At 42.3% G+C, this 24,628-nt stretch overlaps 1 protein-coding gene across 3 annotated transcripts in view; it reads right to left on the reverse strand.

Annotated features, from left to right (window-relative positions):
* The window catches only part of LOC128695207 (uncharacterized), a 145,249-nt gene that overhangs the window by 68,367 nt on the left and 52,254 nt on the right, over positions 1-24,628 (reverse strand). The window contains exon 1 of one of the 3 annotated variants that reach the window (XM_070091311.1): positions 633-1,005. The exons of the other annotated variants lie outside the window; for them this stretch is intronic. The gene's annotated coding sequence lies outside the window, so the exon portion shown is untranslated. Of the gene's footprint in view, positions 1-632; positions 1,006-24,628 lie in introns of those variants that run through there. 3 annotated transcript variants of the gene reach the window in all.

Below are 24,628 nucleotides of genomic sequence, written 5' to 3' on the forward strand. Positions count from 1 at the left end.
GAGACGTACAGTGGCGTTGCTAGAGTTGGTGTCACCAGGGGGCGGCCCGCCCTCCGCCCCCCTTACCACGTTACTGGAGACGTAGGCTTCATATCGGACAGAGAAAACTTCAAGTGATTTGTGTTTATTTTGGTTTAAGTAATTTACAATGCTTAAATTTATATACAGTATTGATATACATCGATGACTTGGTATATACCAAAAAATCACCTAGTTAGATGAACCTTAAGCCGTCGTGGTACCGTGGATAACGCAACGACTTACTAGTTTTATGACTAGCTTGCCATTGGTTCGAATCCCACTTCTTTCAGCGAGCTAATTTATCCACGCTATTATCGAAGTGCACTGTGATATTTAATAACCCTCACATAGTTGGTACTCTATGCAATAACGATGATAATTACGTATGACAAACCAAGGATAATCTCTGGATGAAAGTTACACTACGGTACCATGTACCGTATTACGGTACCGCTGCTGCTAGCATCGATTACGAAGACCATGTAAATGGCCGTACAAACGATGTTACAGCTACTGGCGAGCAGCAAGCAGTAGACAAGTTACGACTGACGCTTGTCCTCCGATAGTTTGCTACAGTGTGTCAAAGGTAAACATTAGGGTTTAGGACGTACCTGGCTGGTGAGTGGCCACGTCGGGGTTAATGTCTCAGCCTGCACAGAGCTGCATTATCCGTCACACCGCTGGAGAGTATGACAGGAATAAACTGAGAACCACAGGTGATGAGAAGGCGAAATAGTCAAAGGAAGAAAGAGAAATATTCTTGTAGAGTCAGAAAATACCAGGAAGAAGATGGAGAGAGAGAAAGATGCCTGGAGAGCTCACTAGATAGCCAACATTGTAGGCTGGAGGTACAGATATCCACGGCTACACGCTACAGCAAAGGGTCGAGAGTTCAATACAAGGTAAACGCTGGGAATCACAACACCACTAAGCCAAGACTGACCCACCCCCAGCCACAAGCAAGCCAGCACTGTGGAGACGGCACCACCAGCACCACCCCCATCGTTCCCTCCCCACTCTCTCACCCCCACTACACACACTTTCACTGGTAACAATACAGCGACGGCACCTAGACCAGCGTGGAGTGGGTGACGGGGTGGAGGTCAGAGGTGGTGCTACGCTAGGGAGAGTTACACGAGAAAGGACGCAGGCAAGCGCGTCAGGAGGAACCAGGTGATAGAGATAGGTCAAAGGTCATATAACGGGGAGTACAGGGTCAGAGCGAAGAGTGGAAAGATGGTCACGCCAAGATGAACAATGTAATCTGTGTGACCGATTTAGGGGAGTTTTTTGTATACCCTTAACCCGACCTGTGGTTGGATTTTTTCTAGCTGCCTTCCAACCCGCAGACAGACACAGCCACCACAACCTAATTGATCAGGCACCCGTAGAAAATTGTTGAGGTTCCTCTTGAAGACGTGAATAATATTTCTTAAGTTTGTTGATAGAAGGTTGAAGTCTTGAACCACAGATGTTGACACTATCTTTCACTGTGTTTACTTAGCTCTTTCTCCCGTCACAGGTCACAGGTAAATCACATGTGTCTCTGAGTTCAATAAGTAATTATATTTACGCTCAGCGAAGGTGCCTGGTGGTTGATTATCTTACATGTATAGATTACATTATAAGCTAGCTCTCTCTTTTCACTGCTAGAAAGCATATTACTAGTGCTCTAAGATATCTACTTTTTTTTTTTAACGTTTTACTAATGCATGCAAACAGCAGGAGGCGGTACTTTCGATCGTGAGAGATGAGGAAAGTATTGACACATCTACCCCATTAAAGATCGAACTTAAACGATTTCCATATTTATAGCTCCGGTGCTCACTTACTTATTAATGGAGGTGTTAAGAATGAACATTAAACGATTTAAAAGAGTATTATCAATAGTAGTGGTACTCTTTAGACGACTGTAAACAACACAGTGAACGGAGTACGGCTCAAACTTGTTGCAAGACAGTGCGTTAACCACCGTACCCTGTCGACCTAATAAGATTCATCCGAACAGGTTTGCATCTCTGAATACTAGGAAGGTTAGCATGGGCCTCACTGTGACCACGAATACAGAGGGCAGTGAACTAGCATGCTAGTTTTAGGATTTGTTTGCCATGGGTTTCAAACACATTTACTCTGTTGTGGTTTCTAAAGATTTGGTGTTGTAAAAAAATATTCACATATCTTTAACCTATTTCTTCCATTTTATGACTCTATTTAAATATTCACATTTCACTTCTCTTCACTTCTTATAACCAGAGTCTTTGGTAAGATGCGCAAGGAAGAAGGATGGGTAAGAATAGAAATATTGGAAAAGAGTGGGAGGGGGAGAGAGGTAGGATAAAAAGGTAAGTGACCCAACATATATTTAATCTGTTCCTTCCGTTTTACGACCATATCTAAATGTTCACATATCTTTAACCTGTTCCTTCCATTTTACGACCATATCTAAATATTCACATATCTTTAACCTGTTCCTTCCGTTTTACGACCATATCTAAATATTCACATATCTTTAACCTGTTCCTTCCGTTTTACGACCATATCTAAATATTCACATATCTTTAACCTGTTCCTTCCGTTTTACGACCATATCTAAATATTCACATATCTTTAACCTGTTCCTTCCATTTTACGACCATATCTAAATATTCACATATCTTTAACCTGTTCCTTCCATTTTACGACCATATCTAAATATTCACATATCTTTAACCTGTTCCTTCCGTTTTACGACCATATCTAAATATTCACATATCTTTAACCTATTCCTTCCGTTTTACGACCATATCTACATTAACGTCCTTCAAAGCTGCTGCTTGGGGCGCGATTTCTTAGTAAGAAGTTACAACTTCTAATGGTTCATCCTGTTCTCCGAGACCTAATGGAACATTTCGTTGACGTCACTTCGTACTGTCTATCAGGCTAGTTGGTTAATGGGAATTTGAAGCATATCGACTACACGAAGGTCATTAACAGGCTGCATGTAACTTAAATTAACACCACCACCAGTGAGGAGGTTAGAGATTAAATTTAACTCTCAACTTTTCATTCCTTTAAGATTTACGTAAATTATTTTACAGCGGCGTAAATTATTGTAATGGTTAGGAGAGTACATAGATGTTATAGGAACACATTAGATTATTATTACTGGCTTTAACAATGCAGAACAAGCCACATAGGGATGGAAATCCTTAGCCCTAGATCTTTCGCAATCTCGTGCGTCGTCAGGAGCTATGCAATGTTGCAAGACGTCAACAGATAGGAAGGGAAATTCTCTGAGGCGAGGCAGAAGGAACCAGTGTCAACCCGTGACACAGAGTGTCATGGGCTGACCCATGACACAAAGTGTCATGGGTTGCAGCTTTCTCCAATTTGTAATTCATAATTGAACTACCAACTTTGGACATGAGGAGATAGGTGAAACAAATACAAGAAATTAAACACAACCATTACATAATTGTGATGCTTATAAGGCAGACAATATTGATACATAATGAACAATATATTTTTTCGACTTGACTGGCGGCCATCATTTGTCTGGGAGTAATAATGGTTAAGATATAATTATTTACTCTTAATGAGGTGGAGCTAATAGTGAGCTAATTCTCTCTCTCTCTCTCTCTCTCTCTCTCTCTCTCTCTCTCTCTCTCTCTCTCTCTCTCTATCTATCTATCTATCTACGTGAACGTTAATGTTACAAGGGTAAGGGAGAGGGGGTAAACAAAGGGGAAAGGGTGGGGGGGGGAAATAGGTAAAGAGCGGGGGAGGAGAAATGTAAGGGGGGGGAGAGGGAGAGAAGGAGAAGGGAGGGGGTGAAGAGAGGATGGAGGAAATGAGAGGGGTGTGGGAGAGGTGGAAGGGAGATTGAGGGATGGGGAAGGGGTGAGGGGAGGGGGAAGGGGAGGGGTGAGGGGAGGGGGAGGGGGGAGGGGATAATCCTCACAGGTAATAGCGGTGAAATTACTCTGAAGGAAAATATAGAGCGTAACGTGAAAGAAAGGCAAAAATGGAGGCGACAGTATGCACGGACAGGTAGACGAGTAGACATGTAGACGAGTAGACAGGTAGACGAGAAGACATGTAGACGAGTAGACAGGAAGACGAGAAGACATGTAGACGAGTAGACGAGAAGACATGTAGACGAGTAGACAGGTAGACGAGAAGACAGGTAGACGAGTAGACAGGTAGACGAGAAGACAGGTAGACGAGTAGACATGTAGACGAGTAGACAGGTAGACGAGTAGACAGGTAGACGAGTAGACAGGTAGACGAGAAGACATGTAGACGAGTAGACATGTAGACGAGTAGACATGTAGACGAGTAGACAGGTAGACGAGTAGACATGTAGACGAGAAGACAGGTAGACGAGTAGACATGTAGACGAGTAGACAGGTAGACGAGTAGACATGTAGACGAGTAGACAGGTAGACGAGTAGACATGTAGACGAGAAGACAGGTAGACGAGTAGACATGTAGACGAGTAGACAGGTAGACGAGTAGACATGTAGACGAGTAGACAGGTAGACGAGTAGACATGTAGACGAGAAGACAGGTAGACGAGTAGACAGGTAGACGAGAAGACAGGTAGACGAGAAGACAGGTAGACGAATAGAGGTAGACTAGACAGGTAGACGAGTAGACAGACGAATAGATAGGTAGACGAATAGATAGGTAGACGAATAGATAGGTAGATGAGTAGACAGGTAGACAAGTAGACAGGTAGACGACTAAACAGGTAGACGAGGAGACAGGTGCTCATCTCCATACAACTGCTGACAAAGATGTACGTCGTAGTGTACACTGAAGTGTCAACCTGGAGTCTACCTGGAGGTTATTCCGGGGATCAACGCCCCCGCGGCCCGGTCCACGACAAGGCCTCCCGGTGGATCAGGGCCTGATCAACCAGGCTGTTACTGCTGGCCGCACGTAGTCCAACGTACGAACCACAGCCCGGCTGATCCGGCACCGACTTTAAGTATCTGTCCAGCTCTCTCTTGAAGACAGCCAGGGGTCTATTGGTAATTCCCCTTATGCCTGGTGGGAGGCTGCTGAACAGTCTTGGGCCCCGGACACTTACGGTGTTTTCTCTTAGTGAACCAATGGTGCTCCTAGTTTTCATTGGGGGTATTTTGCATCGCCTGCCCAGTCTTTTACCTTCGTAGGGAGTGATTTCTGTGTGCAGATTCGGGATCATTCCTTCTAGGATTTTCCAAGTGTAGATTATATCTCTCTCGCCTGCGTTCCAACGAGTACAAGTCAAGTGCTTCCAGGCGTTCCCAGTAGTTGAGGCGTTTGATGGAACTTATATGTGCAGTGAAGGTTCTCCGTATATTCTCTAGATCTGCAATTTCACCTGCTTTGAATGGAGATGTTAATGTGCAGCAGTATTCAAGGCTAGAGAGAACAAGTGATTTGAAGAGGATCATCACTGGCTTGGCATCTCTTGTTCCGAACGTTCTCATTATCCATCCTATCATTTTCTTTGCAGTTGTGAACCTGTGTGCCAGTGGTGTACACTGAAGTGTGTGTGTGTGTCAGTGGTGTACACTGAAGTGTGTGTGCGTGTCAGTGGTGTACACTGAAGTGTGTGTGCGAGTTCTGTCAGAGTGGAGAGAGCAGAGTGCGTCAGAAAGTGTGTAGGCACCAACACTGATCCTTGAGGAACGCCTCTCTCGCTCCCGACTCTGTTTAGTATATATTTTCTCTTACCATATGATGAGGGGCTAGAGAGAGAGAGAGAAAGAGAGAGAGAGAGAGAGACTGTGCAACAGCTGTCTTGTGATAATAATATTGCTAACTTGCACAGCGCAACACCGCCAGCAGCGCTCATTGCGCACACACCAGAAAAACGCATAAGCTCCAGCGTTCACAAAAGCTCCAGCACTAACAACAGCTCCAGCATTAACGAAACTCCATCACACATCTTACACGGTTTAGACCTTACATAATGTACATCTTACACGGTTTAGACCTTACATAATGTACATCTTACATGGTTTAGACCTTACATAATGTACATCTTACATGGTTTAGACCTTACATAATGCACATTTGTACATCTGATGTAGTGTACAGGTGTCTGGGACAAGATTGTCCTCGCAGGACGAGGGCGTAGTACAACAGGCAAGGCAGGCTGGAAGTAACGCACAGAGCCACAGTGTTGCAGGCTGGAAGTAACGCACAGAGCCACAGTGTTGCAGGCTGGAAGTAACGCACAGAGCCACAGTGTTGCAGGCTGGAAGTAACGCACAGAGCCACAGTGTTGCAGGCTGGAAGTAACGCACAGAGCCACAGTGTTGCAGGCTGGAAGTAACGCACAGAGCCACAGTGTTGCAGACTGGAAGTAACGCACAGAGCCACAGTGTTGCAGGCTGGAAGTAACGCACAGAGCCACAGTGTTGCAGGCTGGAAGTAACGCACAGAGCCACAGTGTTGCAGGCTGAAAGTAACGCACAGAGCCACAGTGTTGCAGGCTGGAAGTAACGCACAGAGCCACAGTGTTGCAGGCTGGAAGTAACGCACAGAGCCACAGTGTTGCAGGCTAGAAGTAACGCACAGAGCCACAGTGTTGCAGGCTGGAAGTAACGCACAGAGCCACAGTGTTGCAGGCTGGAAGTAACACACAGAGCCACAGTGTTGTAGGCTGGAAGTAACGCACAGAGCCACAGTGTTGCAGGCTGGATGTAACACACGGAGCCACAGTGTTGCATGAAATACTTTCAATTAATTGGAGAAAGTCGCGGAGGGTGAAAGAGAGAGGGAGGGAGAGAGGGAGGGGATGGTGGCGGCTTTGCAGGTGCACAGCCGTACGCCAGAGCAGAGTTGCGTTTATTGCACCATACGCATTCGACATTTGTTTTTCGGATTTCCATTTCTATAGTTAACTGCTCTAATATTGCTAAACCACCTCGTTTATTTCTCTCTCTCTCTCTCTCTCTCTCTCTCTCTCTCTCTCTCTCTCTCTCTCTCTCAGTAATTCCCCTGGATCATTAACTCTTTATATCCTTTCATTATCCATTTTACTGTAAACATGCGAGACCCAAGACTCTTCATCCTGCCACCAGCGGACGTCAGAAACACTGCCGGAATCAATATAAAAGTTTTCCAGAGGAGAGCTGAGTCATTACCTCCTCCAGGTTCCAGAACACCCAGGCAGTGATAACTGTATAGGTCAGCGGGCCGCTACCAGCAATAGCCTGGTTGACAAGGCCGGGCTACGAAGGTCGAAAATACACCTATAACCTGTCGAAACAGATTATAGGTGTCTCTATATATATTTTTATGAATTTATAAATCTCTCTCTTGTTTCGTTTGGGTCTGATATGTCATCACTAACAGTGTGTGTGTTTGTGTGTGTGTGTGTGTGTGTGTGTTAGTGTGTGTGTATGTGTTAGTGTGTGTGTATGTGTGTGTGTGTGTGTGTGTGTGTGTGTGTGTGTGTGTGTGTGTGTGTGTGTGTGTGTACTCACCTAGTTGTACTCACCTAGTTGAGGTTGCGGGGGTCGAGTCCGAGCTCCTGGCCCCGCTTCTTCACTGATCGCTACTAGGTCACCCTCCCTGAACCATGAGCTTTATCATACCTCTGCTTAAAGCTATGTATGGATCCTGCCTCCACTACATCGCTTCCCAAACTATTCCACTTACTGACTACTCTGTGGCTGAAGAAATACTTCCTAACATCCCTGTGATTCATCTGTGTCTTCAACTTCCAACTGTGTCCCCTTGTTACAGTGTCCAATCTCTGGAACATCCTGTCTTTGTCCACCTTGTCAATTCCTCTCAGTATTTTGTATGTCGTTATCATGTCCCCCCTATCTCTTCTGTCCTCCAGTGTCGTCAGGTTGATTTCCCTTAACCTCTCCTCGTAGGACATACCTCTTAGCTCTGGGACTAGTCTTGTTGCAAACCTTTGCACTTTCTCTAGTTTCTTCACGTGCTTGGCTAGGTGTGGGTTCCAAACTGGTGCCGCATACTCCAATATGGGCCTAACGTACACGGTGTACAGGGTCCTGAACGATTCCTTATGTGTGTGTGTACGTGTGTGTGTGTTTGTCTGTGTGTGTGTGTGTGTGTGTGTGTGTGTGTGTGTGTGTGTGTGTGTGTGTGTGTGTGTGTGTGTGTGTGTGTGTGTGTGTGTGTGTATGTGTATGTGTGTATGTGTGTGTGTTATTTATGGTGAGTATGTAGATCATTTCTCACCATTTTAGCATCAATCACAATGTTACTCTACATTACACTATCACATAAACAATAACAAGGTTCTTCCTTATGTTAAGACCCTGGCAAGTGTCAGGACAGCCAAGAATAATACCCAGGGCTTCGTCTTGCATAAGTTCCAAGCCTCGGCACAACATTATCTAATATAAACAGTAGCAACATGATTATAGATCTGACATAGGTTGTGTCTATCATTCTTACTCTCTTCCCACTGATACCGGAGATGAAATTACAGCCAGGAACACCTTTGAGCTCTGCAAGTATTGCAATTATCAGGCTGTGATGGTTTAGGTGGATTTACATAATGATAATAATAATGATAATAATAATAATAATAGTGTCTTGAGACCTTGCCATTTTTCTCATTCAGGATAAGTAAGTTTATTTAGGTACAGATACACACACACACAATATATATATATATATATATATATATATATATATATATATATATATATATATATATATATATATATATATATATATATATATATAAATTATCATACACAGCAGCATATGTGTAACTTACCCAAGATAACCCTCAAAAAAGTCAAGGTGACTTATTTTTCACTTGGGTTCTGCTTAAACGACTTCCTGGCCAAACGCTGATAACTTGCACATAACAAACACCTGACACAACACCTGTGGTGGTAACATTACAATAAATAACTGGTTAATAGCAACATGCATTCTGGCTGAACTGAGAGAAGGACGTGTGAAAGCCTTCACCACACAGGAATAACATCACCTCCACCTTAGACGTCACCACTCACTTCCTGCCTCAACCCGCACTTCTCTCTCTCTCTCTCTATTACCCGTTAATTTTATGTCCCCCCCCCAGTATCTACTTTTACCTCACTTCGGTGTTCATTTTTGGTGGTAGCTGCTCTTGTTCGTCTTCTTCTTCGTGTTCTCTGTGTTCTACTGAAGGTGCTTCGACTGACAGGGTTATCAGCACAGAAGCTACAATTAATAACAATATCAGACAAATTCTCAGCAGAGCAGAAACCAAAATAATTATACAGGACTAGAGGTACATCCATGATAAACCATACCACGGGTGGGGTTAGAACCAGCGATCGGAGAGTCACAAAACTCCAGACCGTCTGAGTTTTGTGACTCTCTGATCGCGGGTTCTAACCCCACCCGTGGTATGGCTTGTTTGCAATCGTGTCATTACGGTTTCGTGAGTCAAGTCACATCCATGATTTTTTTTGTCACCACGACATCGTCAAACAATACTTACTGTCATAAATTAATGGAGGTTATAACTGACAAGTAACCCACACGGTTCTTCCTGGAGACTTAGTTGCAGTCACGGTATCCTGGCTGGTATTCACTGAAGAATTACGATATCTGAACTTTCCTGTAAGACTGTGTGTGAATCTTCAATGATGTTAACTCAAGCTGTGCTACATGACTCGAAATCTCTTGTTAGAATAAAGAATCAAATCTCACAATAATGTGCCTGGAACAATACACAAATTAGAAGACTGAAGTTTGTGAAGAAGCTTCGGTCATCAGCAACGAAGCTTCAATCTGTGGCTTGTGAGTGTGTGGGAGACACAAGCTATAATAATAATAATAATAATAATAATAATAATAATAATAATAATAATAATAATAATAATAATACCTTTATTTACTACAAGTACATGTACAAGGTATACAGACCATAGCTGACATCAATGACACTACTATATAGAAAGCCGCTTGTTATGCAGAGCATTTCGGGCAAATTAGGTCAGTTTTGTCCCAGGATGCGACCCACACCAGTGCACTAACACCCAGGTAACCATTTTACACTGATAGGTGAACAGGGACAGCAGGTGTCTTATGATAACACGTCCTAATGTTCTCCAGCCGTACCGGAGATTCAAACTCCGAACCTCAGTGTTTGAGCTTGGTACGCTAGCGACCGAACTACGGGGACACCTAAGCTGGTCATTTATCCCACATCCATGTGAGTGGGCGAGTGTGTAGTCCTGGCAGTGTCATGTGCTATGCTAAGGAATGCTTGTTAATCATTTCCTTCGTATGCACCTGAGAGCATTTCGTCTCACAAGTTCTGCAAGAACTTGTGAGGGTGGGAGAACTCAGTGAGTCAAGAATGTATTAGGCATACAAGGCTTCGATGGGTACTCACACACACACACACACACACACACAACAGGCCTAGTGTCTAATCGACATGTGCCTAAGACAAAATGGTAACTAACACACACACACACACACACACACAATATATATATATATATATATATATATATATATATATATATATATATATATATATATATATATATATATATATATATGTATGTATATGACACTCTTAAGAGTATATATCTCCTCTTAAGGGATTAGAGAATCTTTAATGCAGCCTTAATTAGCTTTAAAGTCTATCATGCAGTCGATAGACTTTAGATCTAACAAGAAACCCACCCAGCCGAGTGACTGATGCAATAAGGGAGTGAAGTCAGTTTCCAGAGAGCAGTGATGTGTGTGATTGAGCACCAGGTAAGACAGTGAAAGGGTGACAAATTATCAAGGTAGCGGTGAAACGGTGACGTGATAAACATTAACTAGAATGATTGGTAGAAAGGCTCTTGATACCCAGGAATTATAGACGGCATTTTGATCTCGATTGAGTTTTGGAAAGAGCTCCGTGTAGCGGCTCTATCATCACAGCTATGCAAAGAATTTTTAATTTCTTATCCCTATTTGCTGGTAATGCCTTCCGTCATTAGATCCAAAAATACAATACCCAGAAATGAATGAACCAGATGCTTGCAACACCTGGGTACGGGCAACATACCCAGGTGTCACTCGCCCAGTCATCAACACCTGCCAACCAGCGTACAATGACTTGATTTCCCAAGATTTAGAAAGCAACAGGCGAATTCCTGGGCTGTCCAGCGCCCTGATACCATCACCAAATCACTACAATGATTACCGAACTACGGATATCATTACCAGCTTTACAAACATTGTTATAATGACTGTTATTTCAGGGTTGATGGACAGACCACATCAACTTTACCTCTCCTTTGCTTGTGCCGTTTTTCACGCTTTTCCACCTATCTATTCACATGGAGAATTTGTATAAATTAGTTAGACAATATGGTATAAACCTTGATAATAAACACCGATAAACTGGTTTAGAAGACACTTGTACAAACACTAGGACTTATTTATTGCAAAACATTTCAGTCCGGAGACCTTGATTACTTTATGAAGTGATCAAGGTCACAGGAGGAGAAGGAATGACGAGAATAAAGGACGAGAATAGAGGAAGAGACAAGGTGGAATGGATGGAATGAATGGAGACACAGATGTCATGGAGACACAGACGTCATAGAGACACAGACGTCATGGAGACACAGACGTCATGGAGACACAGACGTCATGGAGACACAGACGTCATGGAGACACAGACGTCATGGAGACACATACTTCATGGAGACAAACTTCATGGAGACACAGACGTCATGGACACACGCAAGAACAAGCTGGGAGTTCGAAGGTACTTCTTAAAACATGTCTTATTATATACTATAAAGTCCTTGACTTTACTGGGTTATCCTTGGGTAACCCAGTAAAGTCAAGGACTTGTTTCAGTTAAGATTTACTGGGTGGTAATCCTGTAGGTACACTTAAGTACTAGCTTCATGAAGCTAGGTTCCAGGACACGGTATCCTCCCGTCTTGGCTTCAGGTTTTATCTGCGTCCTGCGGTTACTCTGGACTCAGGTACCAGGACTCTGCTATCCTAACTACCATCATGGTTACTGAGCACTCAGGTACCAGCACTCTCTGGTATCCTCACCACCATCATGGTTACTGAGTACTCAGGTACCAGCACTCTCTGGTATCCTCACCACCATCATGGTTACTGAGTACTCAGGTACCAACACTCTCTGGTATCCTCACCACCATCATGGTTACTGAGTACTCAGGTACCAGCACTCTCTGGTATCCTCACCACCATCATGGTTACTGAGTACTCAGGTACCAACACTCTCTGGTATCCTCACCACCATCATGGTTACTGAGTACTCAGGTACCAGCACTCTCTGGTATCCTCACCACCATCATGGTTACTGAGTACTCAGGTACCAGCACTCTCTGGTATCCTCACCACCATCATGGTTACTGAGTACTCAGGTACCAGCACTCTTTGATATCCTCACCACCATCATGGTTACTGAGTACTCAGGTACCAGCACTCTCTGGACCTTATTAATCTCATACTCCTGCCTTCGACTCCTGTTATTCACTAATAGGTTGTATGGTTCTGTTACTGTTACCCGTTATTATAGGTCCTGTTATTATAGGTCGTGTTAGTATGGGTCCTGTTATTATAGGTCGTGTTATTATAGGTCGTGTTATTATAGGTCGTGTTATTATAGGTCGTGTTATTATAGGTCGTGTTATTATAGGTCGTGTTATTATAGGTCGTGTTATTATAGGTCGTGTTATTATAGGTTGTGTTATTATAGGTCGTGTTATTATAGGTCGTGTTATTATAGGTCGTGTTATTATAGGTCGTGTTATTATAGGTCGTGTTATTATAGGTCGTGTTATTATAGGTCGTGTTATTATAGGTCGTGTTATTATAGGTCGTGTTATTATAGGTCCTGTTATTATAGGTCGTGTTATTATAGGTCGTGTTATTATAGGTCGTGTTATTAAAGGTCGTGTTATTATAGGTCCTGTTATTATAGGTCCTGTTATTATAGGTCCTGTTATTATAGGTCGTGTTATTATAGGTCCTGTTATTATAGGTCCTGTTATTATAGGTCGTGTTATTATAGGTCGTGTTATTATAGGTCGTGTTATTATAGGTCCTGTTATTATAGGTCCTGTTATTATAGGTCGTGTTATTATAGGTCCTGTTATTATAGGTCCTGTTATTATAGGTCGTGTTATTATAGGTCGTGTTATTATAGGTCCTGTTATTATAGGTCCTGTTATTATAGGTCGTGTTATTATAGGTCCTGTTATTATAGGTCCTGTTATTATAGGTCGTGTTATTATAGGTCCTGTTATTATAGGTCCTGTTATTATAGGTCGTGTTATTATAGGTCCTGTTATTATAGGTCCTGTTATTATAGGTCGTGTTATTATAGGTCCTGTTATTATAGGTCCTGTTATTATAGGTCCTGTTATTATAGGTCGTGTTATTATAGGTCCTGTTATTATAGGTCGTGTTATTATAGGTCCTGTTATTATAGGTCGTGTTATTATAGGTCGTGTTATCATAGGTCCTGTTATTATAGGTCCTGTTATTATAGGTCGTGTTATTATAGGTCCTGTTATTATAGGTCGTGTTATTATAGGTCCTGTTATTATAGGTCGTGTTATTATAGGTCCTGTTATTATAGGTCCTGTTATTATAGGTCGTGTTATTATAGGTCCTGTTATTATAGGTCGTGTTATTATAGGTCCTGTTATTATAGGTCGTGTTATTATAGGTCGTGTTATTATAGGTCGTGTTATTATAGGTCCTGTTATTATAGGTCGTGTTATTATAGGTCCTGTTATTATAGGTCGTGTTATTATAGGTCCTGTTATTATAGGTCGTGTTATTATAGGTCGTGTTATTATAGGTCCTGTTATTATAGGTCCTGTTATTATAGGTCCTGTTATTATAGGTCCTGTTATTATAGGTCGTGTTATTATAGGTCCTGTTATTATAGGTCGTGTTATTATAGGTCGTGTTATTATAGGTCGTGTTATTATAGGTCGTGTTATTATAGGTCGTGTTATTATAGGTCGTGTTATTATAGGTCCTGTTATTATAGGTCCTGTTATTATAGGTCGTGTTATTATAGGTCGTGTTATTATAGGTCGTGTTATTATAGGTCGTGTTATTATAGGTCGTGTTATTATAGGTCCTGTTATTATAGGTCCTGTTATTATAGGTCGTGTTATTATAGGTCGTGTTATTATAGGTCGTGTTATTATAGGTCGTGTTATTATAGGTCCTGTTATTATAGGTCGTGTTATTATAGGTCGTGTTATTATAGGTCCTGTTATTATAGGTCCTGTTATTATAGGTCGTGTTATTATAGGTCCTGTTATTATAGGTCCTGTTATTATAGGTCGTGTTATTATAGGTCCTGTTATTATAGGTCCTGTTATTATAGGTCGTGTTATTATAGGTCCTGTTATTATAGGTCCTGTTATTATAGGTCCTGTTATTATAGGTCGTGTTATTATAGGTCCTGTTATTATAGGTCGTGTTATTATAGGTCCTGTTATTATAGGTCGTGTTATCATAGGTCCTGTTATTATAGGTCCTGTTATTATAGGTCGTGTTATTATAGGTCCTGTTATTATAGGTCGTGTTATTATAGGTCCTGTTATTATAGGTCGTGTTATTATAGGTCCTGTTATTATAGGTCCTGTTATTATAGGTCGTGTTATTATAGGTCCTGTTATTATAGGTCGTGTTATTATAGGTCCTGTTATTATAGGTCGTGTTATTATAGGTCGTGTTATTATAGGTCGTGTTATTATAGGTCCTGTTATTATAGGTCCTGTTATTATAGGTCCTGTTATTATAGGTCGTGTTATTATAGGTCGTGTTATTATAGGTCCTGTTATTATAGGTCGTGTTATTATAGGTCGTGTTATTATAGGTCCTGTTATTATAGGTCCTGTTATTATAGGTCCTGTTATTATAGGTCGTGTTATTATAGGTCCTGTTATTATAGGTCGTGTTATTATAGGTCGTGTTATTATAGGTCGTGTTATTATAGGTCGTGTTATTATAGGTCGTGTTATTATAGGTCGTGTTATTATAGGTCGTGTTATTATAGGTCCTGTTATTATAGGTCGTGTTATTATAGGTCGTGTTATTATAGGTCGTGTTATTATAGGTCGTGTTATTATAGGTCGTGTTATTATAGGTCGTGTTATTATAGGTCGTGTTATTATAGGTCCTGTTATTATAGGTCGTGTTATTATAGGTCGTGTTATTATAGGTCGTGTTATTATAGGTCGTGTTATTATAGGTCGTGTTATTATAGGTCCTGTTATTATAGGTCGTGTTATTATAGGTCGTGTTATTATAGGTCGTGTTATTATAGGTCGTGTTATTATAGGTCGTGTTATTATAGGTCGTGTTATTATAGGTCCTGTTATTATAGGTCCTGTTATTATAGGTCGTGTTATTATAGGTCGTGTTATTATAGGTCGTGTTATTATAGGTCGTGTTATTATAGGTCGTGTTATTATAGGTCGTGTTATTATAGGTCGTGTTATTATAGGTCGTGTTATTATAGGTCGTGTTATTATAGGTCCTGTTATTATAGGTCCTGTTATTATAGGTCGTGTTATTATAGGTCGTGTTATTATAGGTCGTGTTATTATAGGTCGTGTTATTATAGGTCGTGTTATTATAGGTCGTGTTATTATAGGTCGTGTTATTATAGGTCGTGTTATTATAGGTCGTGTTATTATAGGTCCTGTTATTATAGGTCGTGTTATTATAGGTCGTGTTATTATAGGTCGTGTTATTATAGGTCGTGTTATTATAGGTCCTGTTATTATAGGTCGTGTTATTATAGGTCGTGTTATTATAGGTCGTGTTATTATAGGTCGTGTTATTATAGGTGTTATTATAGGTCGTGTTATTATAGGTCGTGTTATTATAGGTCGTGTTATTATAGGTCGTGTTATTATAGGTCGTGTTATTATAGGTCGTGTTATTATAGGTCGTGTTATTATAGGTCGTGTTATTATAGGTCGTGTTATTATAGGTCGTGTTATTATAGGTCGTGTTATTATAGGTCGTGTTATTATAGGTCGTGTTATTATAGGTCCTGTTATTATAGGTCGTGTTATTATAGGTCGTGTTATTATAGGTCGTGTTATTATAGGTCGTGTTATTATAGGTCGTGTTATTATAGGTCGTGTTATTATAGGTCGTGTTATTATAGGTCGTGTTATTATAGGTCGTGTTATTATAGGTCCTGTTATTATAGGTCGTGTTATTATAGGTCGTGTTATTATAGGTCGTGTTATTATAGGTCGTGTTATTATAGGTCGTGTTATTATAGGTCCTGTTATTATAGGTCCTGTTATTATAGGTCCTGTTATTATAGGTCGTGTTATTATAGGTCGTGTTATTATAGGTCGTGTTATTATAGGTCGTGTTATTATAGGTCGTGTTATTATAGGTCGTGTTATTATAGGTCCTGTTATTATAGGTCGTGTTATTATAGGTCCTGTTATTATAGGTCCTGTTATTATAGGTCCTGTTATTATAGGTCGTGTTATTATAGGTCGTGTTATTATAGGTCGTGTTATTATAGGTCGTGTTATTATAGGTCCTGTTATTATAGGTCCTGTTATTATAGGTCGTGTTATTATAGGTCCTGTTATTATAGGTCCTGTTATTATAGGTCGTGTTATTATAGGTCGTGTTATTATAGGTCGTGTTATTATAGGTCGTGTTATTATAGGTCGTGTTATTATAGGTCGTGTTATTATAGGTCGTGTTATTATAGGTCGTGTTATTATAGGTCGTGTTATTATAGGTCTGTTATTATAGGTCGTGTTATTATAGGTCGTGTTATTATAGGTCGTGTTATTATAGGTCGTGTTATTATAGGTCGTGTTATTATAGGTCGTGTTATTATAGGTCGTGTTATTATAGGTCGTGTTATTATAGGTCGTGTTATTATAGGTCGTGTTATTATAGGTCGTGTTATTATAGGTCGTGTTATTATAGGTCGTGTTATTATAGGTCGTGTTATTATAGGTCGTGTTATTATAGGTCGTGTTATTATAGGTCGTGTTATTATAGGTCGTGTTATTATAGGTCGTGTTATTATAGGTCGTGTTATTATAGGTCGTGTTATTATAGGTCGTGTTATTATAGGTCGTGTTATTATAGGTCGTGTTATTATAGGTCGTGTTATTATAGGTCGTGTTATTATAGGTCGTGTTATTATAGGTCGTGTTATTATAGGTCGTGTTATTATAGGTCGTGTTATTATAGGTCGTGTTATTATAGGTCGTGTTATTATAGGTCGTGTTATTATAGGTCGTGTTATTATAGGTCGTGTTATTATAGGTCGTGTTATTATAGGTCGTGTTATTATAGGTCGTGTTATTATAGGTCGTGTTATTATAGGTCGTGTTATTATAGGTCGTGTTATTATAGGTCGTGTTATTATAGGTCGTGTTATTATAGGTCGTGTTATTATAGGTCCTGTTATTATAGGTCCTGTTATTATAGGTCGTGTTATTATAGGTCGTGTTATTATAGGTCCTGTTATTATAGGTCGTGTTATTATAGGTCGTGTTATTATAGGTCGTGTTATTATAGGTCGTGTTATTATAGGTCGTGTTATTATAGGTCGTGTTATTATAGGTCCTGTTATTATAGGTCGTGTTATTATAGGTCGTGTTATTATAGGTCGTGTTATTATAGGTCGTGTTATTATAGGTCGTGTTATTATAGGTCGTGTTATTATAGGTCGTGTTATTATAGGTCGTGTTATTATAGGTCGTGTTATTATAGGTCGTGTTATTATAGGTCGTGTTATTATAGGTCGTGTTATTATAGGTCGTGTTATTATAGGTCGTGTTATTATAGGTCGTGTTATTATAGGTCGTGTTATTATAGGTCGTGTTATTATAGGTCGTGTTATTATAGGTCGTGTTATTATAGGTCGTGTTATTATAGGTCGTGTTATTATAGGTCGTGTTATTATAGGTCGTGTTATTATAGGTCGTGTTATTATAGGTCGTGTTATTATAGGTCGTGTTATTATAGGTCGTGTTATTATAGGTCGTGTTATTATAGGTCGTGTTATTATAGGTCGTGTTATTATAGGTCGTGTTATTATAGGTCGTGTTATTATAGGTCGTGTTATTATAGGTCGTGTTATTATAGGTCGTGTTATTATAGGTCGTGTTATTATAGGTCGTGTTATTATAGGTCGTGTTATTATAGGTCGTGTTATTATAGGTCGTGTTATTATAGGTCGTGTTATTATAGGTCGTGTTATTATAGGTCGTGTTATTATAGGTCGTGTTATTATAGGTCGTGTTATTATAGGTCGTGTTATTATAGGTCGTGTTATTATAGGTCGTGTTATTATAGGTCGTGTTATTATAGGTCGTGTTATTATAGGTCGTGTTATTATAGGTCGTGTTATTATAGGTCGTGTTATTATAGGTCGTGTTATTATAGGTCGTGTTATTATAGGTCGTGTTATTATAGGTCGTGTTATTATAGGTCGTGTTATTATAGGTCGTGTTATTATAGGTCGTGTTATTATAGGTCGTGTTATTATAGGTCGTGTTATTATAGGTCGTGTTATTATAGGTCGTGTTATTATAGGTCGTGTTATTATAGGTCGTGTTATTATAGGTCGTGTTATTATAGGTCGTGTTATTATAGGTCGTGTTATTATAGGTCGTGTTATTATAGGTCGTGTTATTATAGGTCGTGTTATTATAGGTCGTGTTATTATAGGTCGTGTTATTATAGGTCGTGTTATTATAGGTCGTGTTATTATAGGTCGTGTTATTATAGGTCGTGTTATTATAGGTCGTGTTATTATAGGTCGTGTTATTATAGGTCGTGTTATTATAGGTCGTGTTATTATAGGTCGTGTTATTATAGGTCGTGTTATTATAGGTCGTGTTATTATAGGTCGTGTTATTATAGGTCGTGTTATTATAGGTCGTCTTCTTATAGGTCGTGTTATTATAGGTCGTGTTATTATAGGTCGTGTTATTATAGGTCGTGTTATTATAGGTCGTGTTATTATAGGTCGTGTTATTATAGGTCGTGTTATTATAGGTCGTGTTATTATAGGTCGTGTTATTATAGGTCGTGTTATTATAGGTCGTGTTATTATAGGTCGTGTTATTATAGGTCGTGTTATTATAGGTCGTGTTATTATAGGTCGTGTTATTATAGGTCGTGTTATTATAGGTCGTGTTATTATAGGTCGTGTTATTATAGGTCGTGTTATTATAGGTCGTGTTATTATAGGTCGTGTTATTATAGGTCGTGTTATTATAGGTCGTGTTATTATAGGTCGTGTTATTATAGGTCGTGTTATTATAGGTCGTGTTATTATAGGTCGTGTTATTATAGGTCGTGTTATTATAGGTCGTGTTATTATAGGTCCTGTTATTATAGGTCGTGTTATTATAGGTCGTGTTGTTATAGGTCGTGTTATTATAGGTCGTGTTATTATAGGTCGTGTTATTATAGGTCGTGTTATTATAGGTCGTGTTATAGCATCATGTTTTCCAGCTTCTCAAAAATCCACCCCACACACCACCCACCCAGCTGACCCACCACCCACCCAGCTGACCCACCACCCACCCAGCTGACACACCACCCACCCAGCTGACACACCACCCACCCAGCTGACCCACCACCCACCCAGCTGACCCACCACCCACCCAGCTGACCCACCACCCACCAAGCTGACCCACCACCCACCCAGCTGACCCACCATCCACCCAGCTGACACACCACACATCCAGTTAATCCACCACCCACCCAGCTGACCCACCACCCACCCAGCTGACCCACCACCCACCCAGCTGACCCACCACACAGCCAGCTTAACCACCACCCACCCAGCTGACCCACCACCCATCCAGCTGACCCACCACCCACCCAGCTGACCCACCATCCACCCAGCTGACCCACCATCCACCCAGCTGACCCACCATCCACCCAGCTGACCCACCATCCACCCAGCTGACCCACCATCAACCCAGCTGACCCACCATCCACCCAGCGGACCCACCATCCACCCAGCTGACCCACCACCCACTCACCCACCTCACTCAACAACCACTTGACCCAGAGACACACAAATCCTATAAAATATTAAACAATAAATTCAAACGTTTCCAGCATTTACAAACTGAAAGTACAAATTCTTGCTGGTATAAAAATGCCGAAAGAATTCATTTTTAAACTCATCGTCTGAAGAATTAGAGAGCCAGCCTTGGTTCTCTGACATCACGTCTTGGCTTTCTGACATCTTAAAAATGCGGTGAACTCGCTCGGGTGTGCGTTTGGCTCTGCAGGGAGAAAAACTCGCTCGGTGTAAGAAGCAAATAAACGAAAGCTTACATTACACGCTGCAGTATAGTCAACAGTTTCTCGCGTTTTAAACAGGTCCCCAAGAAAACACGAATCACTTCCTCCCCTCTCCTAGCCAGCTCACTTCTCTCCTTCCCTCTCCTAGCCAGCTCACTTCTCTCCTTCCCTCTCCTAGCCAGTTCACTTCTCTTCTTCCGTCTGTTAGCCAACTCACTTCTCTTCTTCCGTCTGTTAGCCAGCTCACTTCTCTTCTTCCCTCTGTTAGCCAGCTCACTTCTCTTCTTCCGTCTGTTAGCCAGCTCACTTCTCTTCTTCCGTCTGTTAGCCAACTCACTTCTCTTCTTCCGTCTGTTAGCCAGCTCACTTCTCTTCTTCCCTCTGTTAGCCATCTCACTTCTCTTCTTCCGTCTGTTAGCCAGCTCACTTCTCTTCTTCCCTCTGTTAGCCAGCTCACTTCTCTTCTTCCGTCTGTTAGCTCACTTCTCTCCTTCCCTCTCCTAGCCAGCTCACTTCTCTTCTTCCGTCTGTTAGCCAGCTCACTTCTCTTCTTCCGTCTGTTAGCCAGCTCACTTCTCTTCTTCCCTCTGTTAGCCATCTCACTTCTCTTCTTCCGTCTGTTAGCCAGCTCACTTCTCTTCTTCCCTCTGTTAGCCAGCTCACTTCTCTTCTTCCGTCTGTTAGCTCACTTCTCTCCTTCCCTCTCCTAGCCAGCTCACTTCTCTTCTTCCGTCTATTAGCCAGCTCACTTCTCTCCTTCCGTCTGTTAGCCAGCTCACTTCTCTTCTTCCGTCTGTTAGCCAGCTCACTTCTCTTCTTCCCTCTGTTAGCCAGCTCACTTCTCTTCTTCCGTCTGTTAGCCAGCTCACTTCTCTTCTTCCGTCTGTTAGCCAGCTCACTTCTCTCCTTCCGTCTGTTAGCCAACTCACTTCTCTCCTTTCCTAGCCAGCTCACTTCTCTTCTTCCGTCTGTTAGCCAGCTCACTTCTCTCCTTCCCTCTGTTAGCCAACTCACTTCTCTCCTTTCCTAGCCAGCTCACTTCTCTCCTTCCCTCTGTTAGCCAACTCACTTCTCTCCTTTCCTAGCCAGCTCACTTCTCTTCTTCCGTCTGTTAGCCAGCTCACTTCTCTTCTTCCGTCTGTTAGCCAGCTCACTTCTCTTCTTCCGTCTGTTAGCCAGCTCACTTCTCTTCTTCCGTCTGTTAGCCAGCTCACTTCTCTCCTTCCGTCTGTTAGCCAACTCACTTCTCTCCTTTCCTAGCCAGCTCACTTCTCTTCTTCCGTCTGTTAGCCAGCTCTCTTCTCTCCTTCCCTCTGTTAGCCAACTCACTTCTCTCCTTTCCTAGCCAGCTCACTTCTCTCCTTCCCTCTGTTAGCCAACTCACTTCTCTCCTTTCCTAGCCAGCTCACTTCTCTCCTTCCCTCTGTTAGCCAGCGCACTTCTCTCCTTCCCTCTGTTAGCCAACTCACTTCTCTCCTTCTCTCTGTTAGCCAGCTCACTTCTCTTCTTCCGTCTGTTAGCCAACTCACTTCTCTCCTTCCCTCCGTTAGCCAGCTCACTTCTCTCCTTCCCTCTGTTAGCCAACTCACTTCTCTCCTTCCCTCTGTTAGCCAACTCACTTCTCTCCTTCTCTCTGTTAGCCAGCTCACTTCTCTTCTTCCGTCTGTTAGCCAACTCACTTCTCTCCTTCCCTCTGTTAGCCAGCTCACTTCTCTCCTTCCGTCTGTTAGCCAGCTCACTTCTCTCCTTCCCTCTGTTAGCCAACTCACTTCTCTCCTTCCCTCTGTTAGCCAACTCACTTCTCTCCTTCCCTCTGTTAGCCAACTCACTTCTCTCCTTCCCTCTGTTAGCCAGCTCACTTCTCTCCCTCCCTCTGTTAGCCAACTCACTTCTCTCCTTCCCTCTGTTAGCCAGCTCACTTCTCTCCTTTCCTAGCCAGCTCACTTCTCTCCTTCACTCTGTTAGTCAACTCACTTCTCTCCTTCCCTCTGTTAGCCAACTCACTTCTCTCCTTCCCTCTGTTAGCCAACTCACTTCTCTTCTTCCCTCTGTTAGCCAGCTCACTTCTCTCCTTTCCTAGCCAGCTCACTTCTCTCCTTCCCTCTGTTAGTCAACTCACTTCTCTCCTTCCCTCTGTTAGCCAACTCACTTCTCTCCTTCTCTCTGTTAGCCAGCTCACTTCTCTTCTTCCGTCTGTTAGCCAACTCACTTCTCTCCTTCCCTCTGTTAGCCAGCTCACTTCTCTCCTTCCCTCTGTTAGCCAGCTCACTTCTCTCCTTCCCTCTGTTAGCCAACTCACTTCTCTCCTTCCCTCTGTTAGCCAACTCACTTCTCTCCTTCCCTCTGTTAGCCAACTCACTTCTCTCCTTCCCTCTGTTAGCCAGCTCACTTCTCTCCTTCCCTCTGTTAGCCAACTCACTTCTCTCCTTCTCTCTGTTAGCCAGCTCACTTCTCTCCTTTCCTAGCCAGCTCACTTCTCTCCTTCACTCTGTTAGTCAACTCACTTCTCTCCTTCCCTCTGTTAGCCAACTCACTTCTCTCCTTCCCTCTGTTAGCCAACTCACTTCTCTTCTTCCCTCTGTTAGCCAGCTCACTTCTCTCCTTTCCTAGCCAGCTCACTTCTCTCCTTCCCTCTGTTAGTCAACTCACTTCTCTCCTTCCCTCTGTTAGCCAACTCACTTCTCTCCTTCTCTCTGTTAGCCAGCTCACTTCTCTTCTTCCGTCTGTTAGCCAACTCACTTCTCTCCTTCCCTCTGTTAGCCAGCTCACTTCTCTCCTTCCCTCTGTTAGCCAGCTCACTTCTCTCCTTCCCTCTGTTAGCCAACTCACTTCTCTCCTTCCCTCTGTTAGCCAACTCACTTCTCTCCTTCCCTCTGTTAGCCAACTCACTTCTCTCCTTCCCTCTGTTAGCCAGCTCACTTCTCTCCTTCCCTCTGTTAGCCAACTCACTTCTCTCCTTCCCTCTGTTAGCCAGCTCACTTCTCTCCTTTCCTAGCCAGCTCACTTCTCTCCTTCCCTCTGTTAGTCAACTCACTTCTCTCCTTCCCTCTGTTAGCCAACTCACTTCTCTCCTTTCCTAGCCACCTCACTTCTCCCTTAGTACGCATATCAACTGTAGAATGAACAGACAAGTATGATAATATGACATTTAATTGAGATGTTTCAACCATTAGGGGCATTGCGAATTGTCCCTACCTACCCTCTTCCATAGTCAGTCCCTTATTTGACCCTCTTAGGAAAAAGGAACAAAAATAGGCCCCGTGAGACCAACTTTCTCAAGGGCGACCACAAACTACAACACCAGGGCCATTGTATAAACTACCTGGTGTCGACCTCGAGGTCGTTCCGAGGGGTCAACGCCCCCGCGGCTCAGTCCTTAACCAGTCTCCCGGTGGATCACGGTTTGATTAACCAGGCTGTTACTACTGGTCGCACGCAATCTAGCGTAAGAACTACAAGGCTATCGTAAATGGGAACGATAGATCTCCGGGATGCGTTCTTCGAGTGGACCTCCGGTACGTCTACTTGAAGTCTGTCTGCACTAAGACGCACAGACGTTCTGTGAACAACTCTGTATTTGAGGCGGTTCAGTAAAGATACCCAACTGTCGCACATGTGTCAGGCACATCAACTTGTCGGTGTTTATGCATTTTCAACGTATCGTGACGCCAAACCATACCACGGACGGGGGATAGAACCCCCGATCAGAGAGTCATTACGATTTCGTGAGTCGAGTAACACCAGTTCCAGAGTAAGGGTCGCGCAGGGCCGACCCTGCAAACGTGAGGGCATGGAAATCTGCACAGCCAGGTAGGAAAACCAGGAAGGTGTTTTATTCCCTTTTTTGGCCACTAAACTCTGACGGGTTGACGCTGTGAGACACTCCGGGGAGCCATGATGTTCGGAGGTAAGTAGTGAAGAGTGTGTGTGGGGCCTCACGCGATCACCTGCTGAGTGTTGACACTGGTACGGCTGGCTTTGTTAACACCCGAGGATTACAGGTGGCTTATTAAACACCCGAGGATCACAGGTGGCTTATTAAACACCCGAGGATCACAGGTGGCTTATTATGTCGTAAGGGGTTCTTAAAAGGATTATTATTATTATTATAATCAAGGGGGAAGCACTAAACCCGTAGGATTATACAGCGCCTATGGGGGGATGGAAGGCATTCAGGCTTAATTCAGGGAACTGGAGCACAGATCCAACTGGAGCACAGATCCAATTCCCTAGATCAAGAGCCCCTCACCAGCGTCAAGGAGCCTTCCTTGAGGGGTCTTAAAAGGAGATATCGAGGGTT

Source organism: Cherax quadricarinatus, chromosome 35, assembly GCF_038502225.1.
Source record: "Cherax quadricarinatus isolate ZL_2023a chromosome 35, ASM3850222v1, whole genome shotgun sequence".
Lineage (NCBI taxonomy): Eukaryota > Metazoa > Arthropoda > Malacostraca > Decapoda > Parastacidae > Cherax > Cherax quadricarinatus.